General features: G+C 32.7%; 1 long non-coding RNA gene across 1 annotated transcript; it reads right to left on the minus strand.

The window, feature by feature from the left end:
* Positions 1 to 5,093: 5,093 nt before the first annotated feature.
* On the minus strand, positions 5,094 to 6,225 carry LOC135170897 (uncharacterized). The gene is made up of 2 exons (XR_010300450.1): positions 5,680 to 6,225; positions 5,094 to 5,317 (listed from the first exon to the last, which is right to left on the minus strand). It is a non-coding gene; the product is annotated as an uncharacterized LOC135170897 (long non-coding RNA).
* Between the last annotated feature and the right edge of the window lie 1,188 nt (positions 6,226 to 7,413).

A 7,413-nucleotide genomic window follows, 5' to 3' on the forward strand; every position in this document is an offset into this window, starting at 1 on the left:
GTTTTTGGGGGAAAATTATTGCATTGGCGGTGGATATATCGTAATTTGTATTATTTTGTGATCCGGACGATTTTTTTGAATTTTTTTTTGGGAAGTTTTTGGATTAAGGTTGTGTTGGGTGACAGTCCCTGCAAAAAGTTTATGTAACGTCGTTGAATATATGGTAATTTATATTATTTTGTAAGCCACACGATTTTTTTGGATTTTTTTTGGGTAAATTTTTTCGTAATTTATATTATTTTACGATCCACACGAATTTTTTGAATTTTTTTTTGGGTTAATTTTTGGATTAAGGGTGTATTGGGTGACAGTCCCTGCAAAAAGTTTGTGTAACGTCGTTGAATATATCGTAATTTCTATTATTTTGTGATCCTCAAGAATTTTTTGGATTTTTTTTGGGAAGTTTTTGGATTAAGGTGGTGTTGGGTGACAGTCCCTGCAAAAAATTTATGTAGCATCATTGCATATATCGTAATCTATATTATTATAACTACAATTAAAAAAAATTCTAATCCGTGACGTTCAAAACACGAGAACAATTTTCAAAAATTTCTATCTCAAATTAAAAACAGACAATTTCCTACAAAAACTAATCATTTAACAACTACTTTATTGAACTATTCTCCACAAAAATTTAAACGAAAACAGTCCACTAAATATTTTACACAACAACAACCTTAAATACATGAAAAACTACAGAAAAACCTCAAAAAATTCAAACTTCATATTTAAAATATTAATGTGGAAACAAAAAAAAAATTTAATGCATTCTAACTAAAATATTGACAGTGTAAATAACCCAGGGAAGAGTCACACCACTTTGAAGCAATAAAAAAAATCGGTGCAATAATTTTTACCAGAAAATTTCTCTCTCCGTAAAATATTTTTATTTATTCCCTCACGTTACGGTCACATTCTGGTGATGACTATCGCTAAATTACCATCGTCAGAGCTTATTTTTTTAATGTATTTCGATGGGTCAGATCCATCACCCCCTTCATTACTTTCCGATGGTCACGATAGGGCGTGAATCTGCGGTGAATTTATTCCAGCAATTTCTAGGGCCCATTTCTATCCCGCTGGGACCTATTTCTCGGATGTTATCTCACCGCAAAAAATCATTTTGCTAAACAAATAAATATTTAAGACTTTAAAGGACTTTTCAAATGGTTTTTTCGACCATGAATGTCTAAAACAAATACGATCAACAACATTATATTTTTGTTCCAGATTATTAACAGAATTTTAATATAAAATATAATAATGCAAATAATGCAAATAATTAAAGAAATAATTCAGTAGCGAAGCGATAATGCGAGACAAATTGAATTATTTTTTTCTCGAGTTTTGGAGCGATATCTCGAAATCTAAGAGAGATAGCGAATTTTTTGTCATGACATTTGTTGTAGTGCTTAATATGCTCTACAAAAAAGGTCATGATAAACAATTTTCTATCTCTCATAGATTACGAGATATTCAACAAAAACTGGCCACGAGTCAAACGTGAAAAATGTCAAAATCAATTTCAATTATAAAACAATTTTTATTTAATCGTGAGGGCCAATAAACTTCACGGATTTAATTAAATAATTACAGAGAATGACATGACAATGTTAATGATCTCATTGACATTGTAAACCAAACGATAAATTAATTAATGTAGTATAGAATTTCTTTGACGATTTTTATTTCCATTAAAATTTCTCTCAACGCAAAAATAAATAAAATTGGTACACATTTTGTAATGGTCGCGTAATTAACCAAATTAATGACTCAAGAATGTTATCAATGATTTGTTTAAATTAGTTTAAAATGATTCGAAAGCTCTGACTCAGAAAATAGAAAGACATTTCACTGGAGAATAATTAACCAAATGTTCCATCGAATTAGAATCCACTTCAATCGTCGAAATTAAATTCGAAATAAATGAGAATCTGGTGAATTTTTGTTTTAATTAAAGGAAGGAATTCGGGAAATTAAATTGAGTCGATTAAAACCAGAGAAATATCAGAATGAAGTCGGTCAAGTAATAGGATATCGTTAAGATATTGATGGCGTCATTGGAGGGCTCTAAAAAAAGTCAAAATTTCGATGATTTTTCGTAAATTTGTTATTTGATGGATCAAAAAATTTCGCAGTCATTTTCGAACAGATTTGGAGAATCACAACAATTTTAATAATTTTTAAAGTGATTAGTTTTACTTGAGGGGCAGTGGGGAATGATAATTCTACCCTTTTCCCTACCTTATCGACACGTCGGGAATCTAGGAAAAATGATGAAATTACCACCTGATTTAACCCAATGAGAATTGAAATTTTGGAAATAATAATTTCCATTATGACAATTCTTTCAGCTGATTTCTTCTTTTTTTTGCTGATTTTCCACGTCATTTTGAAAAATCTCACCCAATCGTGACCCCAACCCCTCCAATATGATCCACAAATTTGATTAATGTACCTCAAACCCACATTCGACATTTTAAAAACATTTTTTCAATCATCAGATTATTTTTCAATCGACTAAAATCCCAGAAAAATCCCCAAAAAATTTCAAGAAATAAAGAAAAATGCAACAAATTTTTTCAAATCAATTCCAACCCGAAGAAATCAATACCTACACTTTTTATCGATTATCCTCCCATAGTATTGAAAGCACAATATTTTTTAACCCTCTCCCTTCTTTTTGGCGCGTTAAATTCAAATTCAAATACAATTTTCCCTCCAACCCCCAAAAAAATCTCAATCTCCTCATTTTCCCCCCGAAATAATGCGAAAAAAAATCGTCATCGAATCTACATGAGTTCGAATCGATCAACTTTTAATTCTTTTGTTGATCCGTAGTTTGTCCTTTGTACAAGTGACTCAGCGCAGCGACTGGAATGATTCCCTCTCGCGTCACTCACTTATGATAATTATTTTTTTTTTCCCTTGCATTTTTTTTTCCGGCTTGATGGAAAAATCAATAGATGATTTAAACGCCACTCCCCCCCCCCCCATTACTCAAAAAATAATTAGAGAATTATCGGAGGAATGTCGTGACAAATGTGGCGGGAATTTCAACTGAATTTTCGGGCGTAGCATTGACCTCGCGATGCAACGACGAGAATAAATTATTCTGGTGGTCAAAGACATCTCTTTCGCTATTTCTGGATTTCACTTGTACTTTTGCAGAATGTATTCACGTTCTGGGATGAATTGTTCATTCATCCGGGCATTTGTCATGACGAAGGATCATTATTTTCAGGGTATGGTATTATGCTCCTTTCGGGATGAAAAAATTTCAAGGAAAAAAAAAAGGGTAAAAAATAATTCATAAACTAAAAGTAAATAAATGTTTAGCTGAAAGTAATATTGTAAACAATTTTTTTAATATGAATATAAAATAAACATTTGTTAGATTTTTGCAAAAATCACAATTATTGTTCCCAGTAATTGAGTTGGCAGAATAAATATTTTTATATTTTGTAGTTAAATCGTATTTTTATTTAGTTGAAAATAAAGATTTTTTTTTAAAATTTAGCGCACTTGTTCGTGGAATGAAAATAATTTAGTTGAATGGGGGAATATTAAATGAATAATGAGGGAAAAGAATTTTTCCCAAAATGATAGTTGAGCTGCCGTAAAAATTGTTAAACTAGTTTCCAAGATTTTTTTCAGTGGAACAATGATCGGCTCGGTAGATAGTAAAATCATAAATAATTCTCTTTATCTTGCCGCCAACCCCTCAGTCCCATTGTTGTGGTTTGAAACAATGATCTTTCCGCACCAAAATCGCAGAAGTGAGTCACAGACTTCCGCCAGGACGATTCATTCTCCAATGCGGATATAATTTCTGGTGATTGAAGCTGAATTTATTGACAAAGATTTTCCGGCTTTTATGCTTTTTCCAGAGCTATGATAGATGCCTTATCGATTGCAGTAAAGTAGATATCTACCTTTATCCCATGAGTGATAATCAATATTGTCGCAACATTGTTACAACCTTACAATTTTATACCTTCACCTCAATATTAATTTTTAAATCAATAAAAAAGTACGTTATGGATCCTAACGAAGCAGATATCAAACCTTACCTCATCAATGATAATCAATGTTGCCCCAACATTGTCGCAACCTTACAATTTCATATATTTACCTCAATATTAATTTTTAAATCAATAAAAAAGTACGTTATGGATCCTAACGAAGCAGATATCGAACCTTACCCCATCAAAGATAATCAATGTTGCCCCAACATTGTCACAACCTTACAATTTCATACCTTTACCGCAACATTAATATTTAAATCAATAAAAAAGTACGCTATGGACTTTAACGAAGGAAATATCCAACCTTACCCCATCCATGATAATCAATGTTGTCCCCACCTTGTCGCAACCTTACAATTTCATACCTTCACCTCAATATTAATTTCTAAATCAATAAAAAAGTACGTTATGGACCCTAACGAAGCAGATATCCAACCTTACCTCATCCATGATAATCAACATTGCCCCAACCTTGTCGCAACCTTACAATTTCATACCTTTACCTCAATATTAATATTTAAATCAATAAAAAAGTACGTTATGGACCCTAACGAAGCAAATATCCAACCTTACCCCATCAATGATAATCAACATTCCCCCAACATTGTCGCAACCTTAAAATCGTATCCCCCCCTCGCAACATTAATTCCCAACAAAATTTACCACCTCATCAACTAATTTCTAAGTAAATTCATTTCATCTTTATCACCACATGCTCAATCACACCGATGATTCCTATTAATCACCCGGTGACTCACGTCTTTCCCCGGCCTCTCCCAAAATTACGTTATCGATACCAGCGAAGACGACTCCCGGTACCCGGTGATACGAAAAAAAATCAGTCTCATAAATAGTTTATGGACATAATGAATTCATCCGTTTCATTCACAGAATTGCTGAGCAGATTTCGAATCATCTCTTGTTGGGACTGATGGAAGATCCCCGCGGAATTCCGCTGTGATCCCAGTGTGAGTGTCACCCAGCGTCTCGCCATGGATTGCCCAGCGATGAGTCATCCCCTGCGACGATGACTAGTCACTCGCACTCTTTAAGGGGTTACATGGGTTTCGTCGGGCAAAAAACGGCCTTTTTTCAATAATTTTTTTTGCATGTAAAAAATGAAATATTTAGATGAAACTTTTTATGATTTAAAAGATACATATTTAATAAACATTTTGTGAAATTTTCAAAAAAAAATATCAAGATGGCGGCCATTACGACGCCATTTCCGGCAGTCCCTCGGAAAAAAGGTGCCTCCGCGTTGTCAGCAGAACTTCTTTCAGGATTATCTGAAATGAACGGAAAAAATTCGTGTTTTAGTAAAGACAATAAACTAGGTATTGGACGAAGGAAAAAAAAAAAAAATGAAAATTCGATTTTTGGCAGACATTTTTATAAAAAAATGCAAATTTTGATGAAAATTTCTCGAAATTTTTCAATTTTTAAATAGTTGTAATTAAAAAAAAAAAAAATCCTTCGTTCAAGACCTTGTAAATAATATCTCGAAGACTTGTGTAAAATTTCATTAAGATCGGTTGAGTAGTTCGCGAGAAATCTTGACAACCGACTTTGAAAACATAGTTTTGAGAAAAACGCGTTCAAAGTTTTGGAGACAATAAGAGTGGGGAAAAAATTTTTTTTTTCAACTTACATTGAATCGTCGATTCCTGGGCCATAAAGTAGAGAACCTGCTGCAGCTGCAATGTCCAGGGCATCCTTTTGCTCCTGTCGATGACGAACTCTGGCTTATCTGGGCTCTAGACACTTTAAACGGCTCTAGACACTTTAAACGGCTCTAGACACTTTGAATTACCTGACCTGGAGCGTCCGTCTTTTCAGGGCTGTATCTCCGAAACTATTACTCGGATCAATTTGAAAATTTAGGACAATATTCTAGAGATGTTATAGAATTTAATTAGACAAAAAAAAAAAAATCGATTTTTTGAAACCGTGAAACCCATGTAACCCCTTAATTCATCTTCTCATTTTTTTTATTTTCCCTGGAGTTGATGATTTCCCTGGGCTCCGGTAAATAAATAATTTGTGGAAAAAAAATCATCGATTAATTCGTAAGATCAACAATTTAACGGTAATTTATTGTTAACGTGAACACGAGATTTTGATAACATACACGCGCTCCATTCGTTACGAGGAAATTTTGTAAGAGAATAGAACGAGTGATAAGGAATCTGTTGGTTTGTGGGGAGATGTCGTTTATGTGAAAACAAAGCGCCTAAACGCAACTTCCAGGAATTCAAAGAAAGAACTGTCTTCGTGGATTATTGAAATTAGCATTCAACGAATTGTTGGGTTGTGTGAGTCACTTGTACTTGTGTGGAGGACGTGCGCTACTGTGAGATTAATTTTCGAAGGATTTTCACTGATGAAATTGCTTTTTCCACGCCATAATCTTGTGCAACTTAATTATTTTACAATTTTCCAATTATCAAGTGCTCAATGTCCCAAATATATCTAAAAATAAATTAAAGTTTCACGTTCGGATCCGATTGACAATTTCTTTTGCTGAAATATTTCTCTCTCTCATATCGGACCATTTTATAATGTTAACGAGATTGTTAAAAAATTTTAGAAAAAATAATTTCATTCAATTTTTCATCATCTCATTTAACTTGTTAATTCGATAGAAGTAGATACGATTGGAACGAAAAATCTTGTTGAATAATGTTGACAGGTGGCTATAGAATCTGAGATAATGGAGAAATTTGAGAGAATTAAGTTTCAAAGTCGAAACAGAAAAGTAGAATAACTCATGGATGCATTTTTTAAATTAAAATTAAAAAAAAAATCTATAGAAAAAAAATCTATAGACTTGGATTTCCTATAGAATTAGTTTAATTTAGATTCCAAGTCCCCAAAATTATTCTACTTATGCATAAAAAAGTCTATAGAATTCGATTTTTCTATAGAAATCATTCTATAGAATTCGATTTGTCTTTTTTTTTTTTATTGATTCGATTTGTCTACAGAACTCGTTCTATAGAATTCGATTTTTCTATAGAACTCATTCCATAGAAAAATCGAATATTATTTGTCCTAAGAATTCCTCGGTTCCAATTTATTTGAATCTCCCAGCGAAACAGTAAGGAAGAGTAAAAAAAATTCATATCGAAAAATTTCTATAGAATATATATCTTCAAAAATGTTTAGACCCAAAATTTTCACATAATCCATTTGTGCGTAGAATTTTCACGACTGAAACTAATTCACCGAACACAGCTGTCCTCTAGAGTACAAAAGTTTGTGGGTGGTCTTTGTCGAAACCGGAAATCTGTGGTAATTGAAAAATTACTCAGTGGACAGATCCCACCAGATAATTCAACTTGATTTAAGAAAATTTCTCGAGTCTTAACAGATCGAGACAATT

This window comes from Diachasmimorpha longicaudata, chromosome 18 (assembly GCF_034640455.1).
Source record: "Diachasmimorpha longicaudata isolate KC_UGA_2023 chromosome 18, iyDiaLong2, whole genome shotgun sequence".
Classification (NCBI taxonomy): Eukaryota; Metazoa; Arthropoda; class Insecta; order Hymenoptera; family Braconidae; genus Diachasmimorpha; species Diachasmimorpha longicaudata.